General features: G+C 37.5%; 1 protein-coding gene across 1 annotated transcript in view; it reads right to left on the bottom strand.

Annotated features, from left to right (window-relative positions):
* The window catches only part of SLC17A6 (solute carrier family 17 member 6), a 66,986-nt gene that overhangs the window by 16,487 nt on the left and 36,296 nt on the right, over positions 1–14,203 (bottom strand). The window lies entirely within an intron of this gene.

The raw sequence follows: 14,203 nt of genomic DNA, 5'->3' as shown, positions 1-14,203 counted from the left end.
AATTGGGAAAAAAATACAATGCCCAAATTCAATTTTTAAGAAGAAAATAGCTAGTCCTTAAATAGATACAGAATAATTTTATATTAAATATTTAATATTTTCTGATGATCCCAAAACCATCTTTATATGAAACAAGTTTGTTCACGATTTAAAAACCTCATTGCAATAAGATTTTGAGTGGTAAGATCAATTACAGTACTAATGATGAGTTTAGTTTCTTCTTAGCAAGGACATATAAGTTTCTTACAATAGCTTTGTAATATTTTCTAGATTTACAATATATTCATATACACAACTGCTACAAAAGCCCCATTATATTCAGTTGGATTTCCTGTCCAGTCAAAAGCTATGCCTTCTGGACCTCTACAAACAAATCAGCACACTCTATGAACCAAGAAGTTTCTCTTCCTCTAATTTATAACTCCTTCCAAAAATTATGCACACCAAATATATCTTCAGAGCGACTAAAAGACCTTCAAAGCATTCCTTTTAGACATCAGCCTCTGAAGATAGATTAGACTGTCTATAGAGAAAAATATCTACTGATTATTACTTTGATCAAATATCCTGAAGTATTTTTAAAGCCATCAGTTATACAAAGGATAATTCATAATAATATTTTGGGAGCATGCATTTAATCACTCATCATATCATTGTACACTTGAGATTTATAGCTGAACATATCAAATTAAGATATATTGTATTTATGTCATGTATGATAGAAAAGTGTTATCTATTGGTGCTTGATCTCTAATGCTGGCTTTGTATGTGGATGTCATGATCACCAAATTTTATTAGGCAGTGAAAATCTGAATGTGAAAATATCTTTCAAAATGTGATTAGGAAAAAAAATAGCCTTAAAGGGGCCCTGTGGACAGGTTGATTTGGAACAGGAAGCCATTTATTTCAAATCTGTTTTCTAGTGAAGAAAGTTGCCACATAACCTTGAAAGATTCACCTATTTTGCTCAGCTGCTGTAATAAACAAATAAAATAAGGAAGATGTTTTGCTTTCAGGAGGAAATACTAATCAGAGGATGCTGGCTACCAGAACAGACATTGCTGCTTTGAGACTAAAATGTGGGTTTGTTTTAAATGATTAAGATTAAGGCAGGAAATAAGGACACATCACGGAGCATAGAGAACATCACTTCAGCACATGGCTTCCATGAATCTGTTATATACGTGACAGGAGAGAGAAATGTCTGGTCTGAAAATAGAATTGATATTGTTTGAAAAAGACAGACGAATAATTCAAGGCAGCTGTGCGGGAAAAGGTCAGTTGGTCTATGGAGGATGCCCCACTCGAATAGAACTCCATTTTACTCTCTTATTATTAATACATCCCAGCAAGCCTCTTTCTATATAAACAATCTCTCTCTCTCTCTCTCTCTCTCTCTCTCTCTCTCTCTCTCTCTCCCTCTCCCTCTCCCTCTCCCTCTCCCTCTCTCTCTCTCTCTTGAAAAACACACAAAAGAGTGTGTGACAGACTGCATATACCTATCTTTAACAATTCCTCCTGAAGTGTTTCCTGCATTTTTTTTCCCTAGCCTGGCCTGAATACAATGTTTACTTTAATATATAGATCATATTTCCTGGACAATAAACTCTCCCCAAAATATACAAGTGGCTGGTTTCCAAGTATTCTATTTTTAATACATTCATTCCATATTCTTAAGAGTCTAAGAAACTGTCTTTGCATATAAAACTATCAATATCACAATAAGGCTGAGTGTTAAAACATACACAGGTGTGCAGATAGGGAAACACACCACTTATTTTAATAAACAATTGTATAATCATAAAGAGAACATAAAAATACCATCAAGGATACTTAAAATATCCATTTTTATTTTACCCGTTCCAGTTACTGGTGGGGAAAAAAAGACATTCACATTTGCTTCATGCTTGCTTGTTGCTTGCTTTTGCTGCCATGATTCAGTCTTTTGTTTTTTTAAAAAAAATAACACCTTCATTTCATTTTCTTTCACTTTTCCATTTCTCGGGGTTTTTTGCCTAAGAATCTGTCCAAACCGCAAGCTTTAGTTCAGATTTCAACTCAGTGATTTAGAAAAACAGCCTGATCAAACTAGTTTTGGACTCCTATATTTGATTTTATTCAAGAGACAAGTCCAAAACTTCTGATACGCATATTGATTTCTGTAATTATTTAAAAGATGTACTGTATTTTTCAAAATATAAGACACACTTCCCTCACAAAGAAAGTGGGTGGAAATGTCTGTGCGTCTTATAGAGCGAATGTTGCCGAAGCACCGCCCACCCGCCAGCCCCCACCCTTCGGCCTCTGCCTCCAGCAATTTTCCTCTTTGCACCGAACAGCAAACAGCCTGATCAGCTTCAGCACAACCTGATTTAGAATGAGCAGCTGATTGGCAGTTGGATCAGCCTTCCAGAATACTGTCGATCAGTTATTCCAGGGTGCGGGGATTGCTACCTCCATGTGCTCCATTTTTGGCCTCTGTGTGTCCCATTTTTTGCCTCCGTGCATCCTGTTTTTGGCCTGTTCCAGGCAGCGGGGACCATTTGGCAGTGATAGGTGGCTGCGGGAGCAATCCCCACCGCCTGGAACAGTTAATCAGTGGTATTCCAAGAGGCCAATCCAACCACCAATCAGCTGCTTGTGCTAAATCAGGCTGTGCTGAAGCTGACCAGGCTGTTTCCTGTTTGCTGCAAGGAGGCAAATTGCTGGGAGGCAAAGGCAGATTTTCTTTTTCCCCTTGTTTTCCTCCCCAAAAGCTAGGTAAGTCTTATAGTCCGGAGCATCTTATAGTCCGAAAAATACAGTACATGCCCCTTCCCATTTAAAACAACAGTTTTACAACAGCAGTAAAATTCAAGAACTATAAAACTATAAAATTAAAAAAATAAAGCCATAAAATGATAAAACAAAACACCAGTGCCTTAAATTTCTCTCCAGGAAATTTCTAATTGACTCCAAAGAATGGAAATACAATCCCTATAGAACATCATGCCATAAAGCAAAACTCCCCACTACTGGCCTTCATGTGCTGAAAATGGGTAACGTAAAATTCATATCAACTCCAAGAAGGGAAAAAAAGTTTTAAAACTATTTTAATAATTATTGTAAAATTGCATTTGATTTTCTCTTTTTTCATTCTTTCTTAGGGTTTTTTTATTTGGGGAGCTCTTCAACAAATAACAAAGATTTTTCTTGCTACAAATATTTTCACTCATGGTGGGGGGAAATTCACTCTGAATCAATCACTTACAAGTCAACCATTTTCATTTTTCCCAAAATGACACACAAGAATTTCAACAAGACAATCCTTCTCATGTTAAAGCAAGATTAAACCTCATTAGATTCAGTGTTGGCTTATTCTTATCAGTATGACTGCAATCAATGCAGTTGTCGGGCAGAATACACAAAATAACATCTGTAGCGTTTAGAAAGCATCAGAAAAATTCAACATCTTAGGAAACATTTAAAGAGTCTTGCATAAATTATTGGTCAGCAGATGGAGCACTTGTTTAACTAAATTCTCCTTTAAGAATATTTCCTATCCTAGCTAACTAAAGGATTTACTTATCCTAAGCAAGTAACACTTTTAACTAAACTATTAAGTGGAATTTCCAATTTCCAACAGAAAATGTATTTTTCCTATTATGAAAGAATAATCAAGAATAATTAATATATAGTCATTGAATACAGGTAGTTCTTGATTTACAACCACAATAAAGCCCAAAAATTTTGTTGCTAAGTGAGACATTTGTTAAATGAGTTTTGCCCCATTTAACAGCCTTTCTTGCCACAGTTGTTAAGGGAATTACTGCAGTTAGTAAGTTAGTAACACGGTTGTTAAATGAATTCAACTCCTACCCTCAAAACAACACTATAGAGCACTACACACCAGAACAACTAGACACAAGAACAGTTTTTCCCCGAATGCCATCACTCTGCTAAACAAATAATTCCCTCAACACTGTCAAACTATTTACTAAATCTGCACTATTAATCTTCTCATCGTTCTCACCACCCATCTCCTTCCACTTATGACTGTATGACTGTAATTTTGTTGCTTGTATCATTTGTACCCTATGACTATCATTAAGTGTTGTACCTTATGATTCTTGACGAATGTATCTTTTCTTGTATGTACACTGAGAGCGCATGCACCAAGACAAATTCCTTGTGTGTCCAATCACACTTGGCCAGTAAAGAATTCTATTCTATTCTATTTTAATTTGGCTTCCCCGTTGACTTTGCTTGTCAGAAGGTCGCAAAAGGTGATCACGTGACCCAGGACACTGCAACCGTCATTAATATGAGTCAGTTGTCAAACATCTGAATTTGGATCACATGACCATGGGGAATGTCACAATGGTCGTAAGTATGAAAATTGGTCATAACTAGATTTTTTTCAGTGCACTTGTAACTTTGAACGCTCACTAAGTGAATTGTTGTAAATTGAGGACTACCTATACAGTGAGAAACTGAAGCCTCAGGATGGGAGGGCAATCTTTGAGTCAGTATTGATTCTTGGTGGCTGCCTGGAGAAGTCCCTGAAGTGTTATTGGTCTGATTTCAGAGGCAATTTGCCATTGCCTCCTTGTTAGGGCTGAAAGGGAGTGACTGGCCAAGCTAGCTTTGTGCCTCAAGTGGGATTATAACCCCTTATCTCCTGGTTTCTAGCCTAATGCCTTACTATACCAGACTGACTCTTAAAACTTCAACAGCTCTAACAAAATGCAAAAAGCTCTAACAAAAAGGCGGGTGGAAGTAAGATATTAAATAAAGTCTAAACCATGCTTACAATGTCCGTCTCTCTCTGTTATGTCAACTCAATCTTCTTCATGTGCCAGAGTTACCTACTAAGTCTTTTTGATGAGATAACTTACTTGGAAGCAATAGCTTTGCAAGGTTTTATGAACTAAAAAGAGGCTTCCATTCTAAATTCCATTATTGTTTCCTTATTCTGGCATGACAGATCTCCCTTCTCCAGAGAACGATTATGGAACGGAGTTTTGAAAATACTGATTGTGGATCTCAGAGGCTTTACCTTTAAGTAAGGTACAGGATATAACACCCAATATTTCATGTTAGCCTGCTGGTGTGCAGCAGTTGCCAAAAAAACCAACACAGTTCTAGGTTGCGTAAACAGAGAGATAGAATCAAAATCACGTGAAGTATTAAAACCACTTTATAATGCCTTGGTAAGGCCACACTTGGAATATTGCATCCAGTTCTGGTCGCCACGATGTAAAAAAAGTTGTTGAGACTCTAGAAAGAGTGCAGAGAAGAGCAACAAAAATGATTAAGGAACTGGAGGCTAAAACATGAAGAACGGTTGCAGAAATTGCATATATCTAGTTTAATGAAAAGAAGCACTAGGGGAGACATGATAGCAATGTTCCAATATCTCAGGGGCTGCCACAAAGAAGAGGGAGTCAAGCTATTATCCAAAGCACCTGAGGGTAGGACAAGAAGCAATGGGTGGAAACTAATCAAGGACAGAAGCAACTTAGAACTAAGGAGAAATTTCCTGACAGTTAGAACAATTAATCAGTGGAACAACTTGTGTGCAGAAGTTGTGAATGCTCCAACACTGGAAATTTTTAAGAAGATGTTGGATAACCATTTGTCTGAAGTGGTGTAGGGTTTCCTGCCTAAGCAGGGGGTTGGACAAGAAGACCTCCAAGGTCCTGTCCAACTCTGTTATTCTATTGCTCAAGCGTGAGAAAATGTCTCCCCTTCGCCCTGCCCAGCCTGCCCGTCTGGTATCCCTGCTTATAGAAGGGGAGCAACAGATCAACAGAACAAAATCCAAAAAGGATTTTGCCGAAATCTTACTTTCATGTGTGATCAGCAAGTTCCACTTTTTTTTTATGTGTACTTTCATCAAACTGGAAATAATTGTGATCTATCTGACAAGAATATTAGGAGAATAAACAACAAAAAAGATTAAAATCACTGTATTGTAGAACAATGGCTTCTGCATTATTATTATTCACAAAAATGTGAAATCCCAGCCAATTCTTCAGCTGATGTTGGCCTTTATAAGCACTGCATTCTTCCCAAGAACCTAGGGTATCATAATGTATTAGCAGAGTATAAGTACGCATCCAAGCAGTGTGACCTTTTGTAATTGACAGAAAATTTAAAAATATTTATTTATTGGACCTTCTACTAGTCCTATTTATACTCCTTAAAGCACTGTACACCCTTCAGCGCCCCCATTTTTATCAGAATTTCATGTCCCTTAATTTGGATGGACTACAAGTCCATAATAAAGTTTCAGATGATGCTGTAAGAGTAAGAACAACTACTGTATCAGGGGTCCCAAAAACCATTTATTTATTTATTTATTTATTTATTTGTTTCAATTTGTATACCGCCCTTCTCCAGCAGGACTCAGGGCGGTGAACAGCCAGAATAAAACAGAACATACAAAATTTAAAAACAGTTTTAAAATGATTAAATATATTTGGTCGCAATTTAAAACAATCCAATTAAAATAAATTAAATTTAACCAAAACAGTGGGATCAAGCCAGCCCGGCTACGTGAAATAAATAAGTTTTCAGGGCCCGACGAAAAGTCCGGAGGTCTGGTATTGTACATATCTCTGGGGGGAGGTTGTTCCAGAGGGTGGGCGCTGCCACAGAGAAGGCTCTCCCCCTGGGGGTCGCCAGCCGACACTGTCCGGCGGACAGCACCCTGAGGAAGCCCTCTCTGTGCGAGCGTACTGGCCGGTGGGAGGCTATTGGTGGCAGAAGGCGGTCTCGTAAATACCCCGGCCCTAAGCCATGGAGCACTTTAAAGGTGGTGACCAACACGTTGAAGCACACCCGGAAGACCACTGGGAGCCAGTGCAGGAGAAGTGTCACATGGAAGCGCCCCTTCGCTCCCATAATCCTCTGTGCGGCCGCATTTTGGACCAGCTGGAGCCTCCGGGTGCACCCCAGGGGGAGCCCCATGTAGAGAGCTAGGGAAGAAGCAGCCATGATTCTAAGACAGAATAGACACTGCCATAAGTGGGTATGTCAACATTATATCCAGTAGTATTTGTTACATCCTTGTTGTTTTCTGACCTTGGTTGCTTGCTTGAAGATGTTTCATTACCCAACTAAGTAATATTATTAGTGCCATAAGTGTTGTTGCAATATTTTCAGGATCAGACTCAATAAAGATAATAGAAGTTAAAGCTTTAAATATATTTCTTTTTAATTATGATAGGCATTCTATATTCACTGAATATTCGAGGTAGAAGCGACGAGAATGGTGAGGGTGGCTCCTTATATATACAAGGGGTGGAGCTAGGAATGGGAGTGGTAAGTTATGAATACATTAAAGTCCAAAGAATAAGTTAACCTCTGATGTTCCATATATACATTATTTACACATTGGAGAATAAGGCATTTACATCTGACAAATCCCCCTCTAAATGCCGGTTCGTTACACAACACCAATTACATTCTGATTCAGGACAATATAATACATATAATTTAGAAGTTAAATATTTGTGTTGTTTAGAAGGTAAGGGTTTTGTTAATATGTCAGCTAATTGTTCAGAAGTATCGCAATGTATTGCTTTAATGAATCCGTCTTGAGACAGTTGTCTCACATGCTTAAACTTTATATCAATATGCCTGGACCTTTGTCCAATTGCATCGGATCTGGATATTTCAATGGCCGCTTTATTGTCTTCATGCATAATAAATGGTAAGGTGGGTTTCTTCCAAACATCAGTGATCAGATCATTGAACCATACAAGGTTATTTGCAGCTTTGGACAAACAAACATATTCCGCTTCTGTAGTAGAAGTGGCTACTAGTTCTTGTTTACCAGTATACCAGTAAACTGGACAATCATTCAATAGAAAAACATAACCAGAAGTACTCTTTCTGCATGTTGTATCACCAGCCCAATCTGCATCAGCATAACAAGTAATTTTTGGTTCTCTGTCATTATTGGGTTCCAACATTAAACAAAAATCTAATGTACCCTTCAGATATCTTAGAATTCTTTTGACAGCTTCCCAATGATACAAGGTTGGTTTACTAACATATCTTGACAATAGATTGAGAGGTAATGCAATATCTGGCCTAGTCCAATTAGATATATAAAGGAGTGAACCTATAACTGATCTGTAAAATGTGTTGTCTTTAAACTCAGGGGAAGATTCATCAGTGTTTCTAAGAAAATCAGTTTGCATAGGGGTGTCACAGGTTTTAGCATTATTTAAGTTACATTTGTTTAGGAGTTCGATGATTTTATCTTTCTGTGTAAGTTTGAATCCCCTTTTAGTTTTGTTAATTTGCACACCAAGGTATTTATTCACTTTACCCAGAGATTTCAGTGAGAAGTGTTCATTTAACTTATTTACAAAGATTTCCCTGCTCTCTTTATGCTTTCCAATGTATAAAATATCGTCCACGTAAATTAATACAAATTCAATATGATCATTACTCTTTTTTACAAAGAAACAGTTATCAGCAGTGGTGGCGTTGAAATCCATGGTCTTAAGTACTTTTACCAAGCAATCGTACCATCTTTTGCCGGATTGCTTTAATCCGTACAGACTCTTATTTAATAACCAAATTTCGTTCTTATTAGTGTATTGACTGTGTGGTGCTCTTACATATATTTCCTTATCTAATTTTGCATGTAAGTATGCGGTCTGTATGTCATATTGGAATACGTCCAGATTGAGTGCAGATGCTACTACAAGGGCTGTTTTGACACTCTCTGTTCTCACTGTGGGTGAATATGTATCAGTATAGTCTTCTGGATATTTTTGTGCATAGCCTTGTGCAACTAGTCTAGCCTTGTATAAGGTATTGCCTCCTTCTAAGTTCTTAATTTTATAAATCCACCTGGTACCTATAATTGTTTTATCCTTAGGTGCGATCGCAGGTGTGAATACATTTAATCCTTGTAAACTTTCCATCTCTTTTTCCATAGCTAGTTCCCATTTTTCTCTTTCTTCATGTGGAAGTTTCAATACTTCTTCATATGTATTAGGTGTTATTTGTTCTCCATTCATATGCATTATGTAATCTTTGTATTTATTTGGTATTTGGTTTCTATTGTTTCTAATAGTTCTTTCAGGCTTGCTATGGTTATCATGCAAATATCTAGCTTCCTTTTTTGTTAATGTGTCTGTCTTTATTTTATGCTGACTATTAGTCCAAGTTTTGGTTTTGTTCTTACTTTTGTTAATATTTTGATTTTCTGTTGTTCCTTCCTCACAAGATATCGTATCTTTACATTTATTAGGAAATATTTCATTAAGGTGCAATTTTGACCAATTGGCCTGTTCATGGAACACAGCTGTTCTGGATACTATAAATTTGTTATTACTATCAATAAATCTGTACCCTTTGGTTCCAGTTTCGTATCCCATGAATCTTAATCTCCTGGATACGTTTTCTCCCTTTCTCCTCAATTGTTTAGGTATGTGTACGTCTGCAGTGACTCCAAATATGTGCATGTGTGATAATTTGGGTTTTCTATTGTACATCACCTCATATGGTGTCTTATTCACAATACTGGACCAGGTTCTATTTTGAGTGTAATTCGAATAATGTAATGCCTCTGACCAAAATTGTTTGCCTAAACCAGCATCCTCTAATGTGCACCTAATCATGGTTTGTAGTGTGGAATTTTTCCTCTCTGCAACTCCATTTTGAAATGCAGAAAAAGGATTGGACGTGAAATGTAACATTCCTCTATCCTTTAACCATTGGGAGAATTCTTTAGACATGAACTCACATCCCCTATCTGTCATAATTTGCTTTATTCTGATATTATGTTGTGTTTCTATACGTTTGTAGAATTCCTTAAATTTCTGAAATGTTTCATCCTTGTGCTTTAATGTGTAAACAAAACCATATCGGCTGTAGTCATCCACTATTGTTAGGAAGTAACGTTTTCTATAGGTAATTGAGGGACTTAATGGACCAACTAAGTCCATATGTACCAAATCAAAAATATTGTTAGTTGATCTGTTAGATTTTTTTGGTCTGGGACTGGTTTTTAGTTTGGTGGACTTACATACTGAGCATTCCAAATAATTTTCACAATTTTTTATTTTGACACCTTCTGCGTGTTCAGTCATTTTTTGTACTACAGGAAAGCTTGCATGTCCTAACTTCCTGTGTAAGATGTGAGCACACTCATCATGAATTGGTTTACCTATTTTTGGTTTCTTTTCCTTGTATGTGTTTTTGTGATCATGAGTTATTCTACACTCATCATTGTCACTGTTACTGACATTTTCATCATCTGCTTCAATACAATCTTCCATATTTGAATCAATGTTATGTAAACATCTTTCTTTAGTTATCAGATAGGGTAGACCTCCTTTTATCATTACAGTACCTACATTTGTTTTGTTCTTTTCTATAGTTGCTTTCCCCTTTGAGAAAACTATATTGATATCAGATTCTCTGCTTAATTTTATGGCACTTAGTATGTTGTGAGGTATTTCTGGGATTAATAATACCCCCTCTATTTTCCCTAGACCAGGCAAGGTCACATTTCCTTTGCCTAGTACTTGAACCTTTTCTTGATTAGCTACCTTTATCACAAACTTATCTTCTATAAATGAAGATAATATACTTTTGTTGTTGGTGGTGTGATTTGTTGCACCAGAGTCAATAAGCCAATTGTTATTCTCATCCTGCTGTGTTCTGGTGCTGTCTTGTTTATTTAGCCCATTCAGTGACCCAGATTTCCTCTCTTTTGAATTTTCTCTACCCCCTCTACCTTCTTTGTAATTTGGTGGGCTTCTATATTTGTGTCTATCTGTGGAAGATTGTCTGTAATTATATTTGTTCCTATATTCTGGTCTATGTCTCTCTCTTGAGACTTTGGGGCAGTCTCTTCTACTATGTTCCCTGGATCCACAATTGTAGCATCTAAAGGCCTCATTATGTTTATCTTGAAAGACTACTTTCCTAAAAGGTTTGTGGTCTGTTTGGTTACTGGATCGATTTTTTCTTGAATTGTCTTCTGCTATCAATTTGTTAGATAGACTTTCTATGGATAAATATCCCAAATTAATGGTATCTAAGTGTGACATAAAGCTATCCCATGATGGATCAAGTGAATTGATAATAACACTTTTCATTGTTTGATCTGAAATCACTTCCCCCTTCAATTGTAGCTCAGCTCTTATTTTGTTTAGATTTATCAAATGCTCACTTATAGAAACCCCTGGTTTTACTCTAGAGGAAAAGAAATCCTTAGACATTCTTGTGGTTGTAGCTACGCTATCGCTGTGAAATAGATTAAACATGCATTGAATTATTTCTGATACAGTTAGGTTTGGTTTGATGCTATGATACATTGCAGGAGACACGCTAGATATTATTATGAAAAATGCTCTATGATGTAAACAATCTATTTTTAAAGTCCAAGGTCTTCTTGGAGGGCTAGTTATAAATAATAGTAAATTTTCTTTCATGAAAATAACCTGAAGCTGTTGATACCACTCTTGTAAATTAATGCCATCAATTCTAAGTTTTGGGAAGTCACTGGGTAAGTTACCTACATTATTCTGTCCATTACTTACAACCTGGGGCAGTCCGTGATCTCTCAAGTGCAGGAAATTACAGAACGGCATTGGGATGCTTGCAATGAGTCTGCGCGGTTCTCTGGCCAGTTCAAGTCCTTCTGGGTCGTCTACGTAGTTTCGCACATGCGCGTTGTTCATTTCTTCTTTGGTGGCGTCGTGGAAGGTTCTCTCCCTTTCAGCTCTCTCGATCCGCTCCTCCTCAGATGAGTCGGTCTCTGGCTCGGTTTTTGGGGTTCTGGTGGTGGTGACGGTTCTTTTCTTCTTTTTGTGTGCGTTGGTATTCGATTTTGTTTGTGGTGTAGGGCGAAATCGGCATGGCTCTCTGGGCTCGGGCGTCGTCGCTTTCGAAGTCAGGATGGGAGCGTGCAGGTCTTGAGTCGCCGGTTTGATTTCTTGCTTCTTCGTAGATGTCTTGGTAATTTTCAGTCTTGGCCCAAAAGCAGCAAAAAGCGTTTTCATTGCTGATTTTACTTGAGATTTTGTTAAATCGTCTTCACTTTCTGATTTTGGATCATCTGAAGAGTTTGAGACTTCTTTCTCACTTTCTTCGTCTGATAGTGTTTTTCGCGCCAGAAATTTTGAACTGAGCGTTTTGATTGGCTCTGCTCCATTCTCTTTTGAAGTTCGTTGAAACCAAGATGGCTGCCATTCAAAATTTCGCGCGGGATCATATCTTTTCTTTTTAACAACTATTTTCTCAGTAGTCATCTCACTTACGATTTTTTGATCTTTGGGTTTTTCTTTAATGACGTTTTTCTCTCTCGCTGCTCCGCTGTTCTTCAGCATCTCCTGGAGGTCCGCGATGAGACTTTCATCATTCTTTTGGCTTTTTAGTATCTTTAATATCTCTGACCTGAGTTCGTTATTTTCTATTTCGATTTCTTTCTGGTCATTATTTTCACTCATTAGTTCTTCTTCTTCAGTGGTGTATTCTTCGGATTCTCTCGAAATCGCATTGGTGGATTCGTTGATCATCTCTTGATCAGTTTCTATTTCTTTGCTGTAGGCCCTGGTGTTGGGCCTATCTTTCTTGGACATTTTTAATTACTTATTGAGTCAATTAACCATCCTCTGCTACCAGCTTGTTGCAATATTTTCAGGATCAGACTCAATAAAGATAATAGAAGTTAAAGCTTTAAATATATTTCTTTTTAATTATGATAGGCATTCTATATTCACTGAATATTCGAGGTAGAAGCGACGAGAATGGTGAGGGTGGCTCCTTATATATACAAGGGGTGGAGCTAGGAATGGGAGTGGTAAGTTATGAATACATTAAAGTCCAAAGAATAAGTTAACCTCTGATGTTCCATATATACATTATTTACACATTGGAGAATAAGGCATTTACATCTGACAAGTGTGATTAAGAAACTACCAAGAAGGAAAACAACACCCCCTACACCAAAATTGCTAGGGCAAACTACTGTTTATAATCAGGGAGCAAACCCCACATTCACTCACACTGATGATGTTATGTCTATCCTAGTTGGGGTTATGAAAAACTTGCAGTCAAACAATCAAGCTCAGAGATCAGCAAGGACTCCATAGTTCAATCTTGAACTACATTTATCCCCTTCTGTTAGAACAGTAATATTTACTGTAGGATACAATCCACAATAACAAAATTCCTGCGGTACTTCACCTGGTAACTAAGATCCCTATGCTGACCTAATAATTTTAGAACCTGCTCACAATTACCCATCATTTTTCTAAATGCATTAAAGGGAAAGGGCAGCCAAAGGGTTTTAGAAATGGACGTTTTGGACTGACCATTAATTTCATATATGGATAGATTCACACACATACACACACACACACAATTCTAAAACTTATTGTCTGTCTGTCTGTCTGTCTGTCTGTCTGTCTGCCTATCTGCCTATCTGCCTATCTATCTATCTATCTATCTATCTATCTATCTATCTATCTCTAATTTACAGTAGGTATTCTATCTATCATCCATCTATCTGTCTATCTATCATCTATCTATCATCTATCTATCATCTATCTATCTATCTATCTGTCTATCTATCTATCTATCATCTATCATCTATCTATCTATCTACCTATCCTATTTATTTAGGGGACTATAGCTATAACTCAGAGATAAATCCTTGCAGATGAATGGAGAAGATCTCCTCTCCCCCCCCCATCTCTCTCTCTCTCTCCATTACACATTTTTATGAAGAAGAAAACCACTTTCTACATGCCACCGGGGAGGGATGGAGGCATCTGGGTACCCGTTCCTCTGATTAAAGCTTCTTTTAAACCATTTTTCAAAGGATTAATACGGATAAGCTGATTCCCTGGCTCCTGCTTTTAATCTAATAAAGGCTTGAATACATTATTAATTTTTGCAACACATCTGAGGCCTGCTTTTGTCAAACAAACCCTCCTCCCTCCTAATCCCTTAGTGCATCATTAAGCTGTGAAAATGACTTCATCACCCATGACAGAAAATTGAAGCCCCCCCTCCTCCAGCCATATGGCAAGTGAGAGTTCAGCCCCCTCTGCCAGGAAGGGGGCTGAACTGCTGGACCCAAAAACATCCTTTGGGCCTCACTTCTACAGCACTAGCCAAGGGCTGTGAAAAACTGAGCAACATATTTTGAAATCACCTTCCAAGTCAAGTCCACCAACACCAG

This window comes from Pantherophis guttatus, chromosome 1, assembly GCF_059756535.1.
Source record: "Pantherophis guttatus breed Tessera chromosome 1, ASM5975653v1, whole genome shotgun sequence".
NCBI lineage: Eukaryota > Metazoa > Chordata > Lepidosauria > Squamata > Colubridae > Pantherophis > Pantherophis guttatus.
The sequence above is the reverse complement of the archived record's forward strand: the minus strand, read 5'-3'. Positions and strand labels throughout refer to the sequence as shown.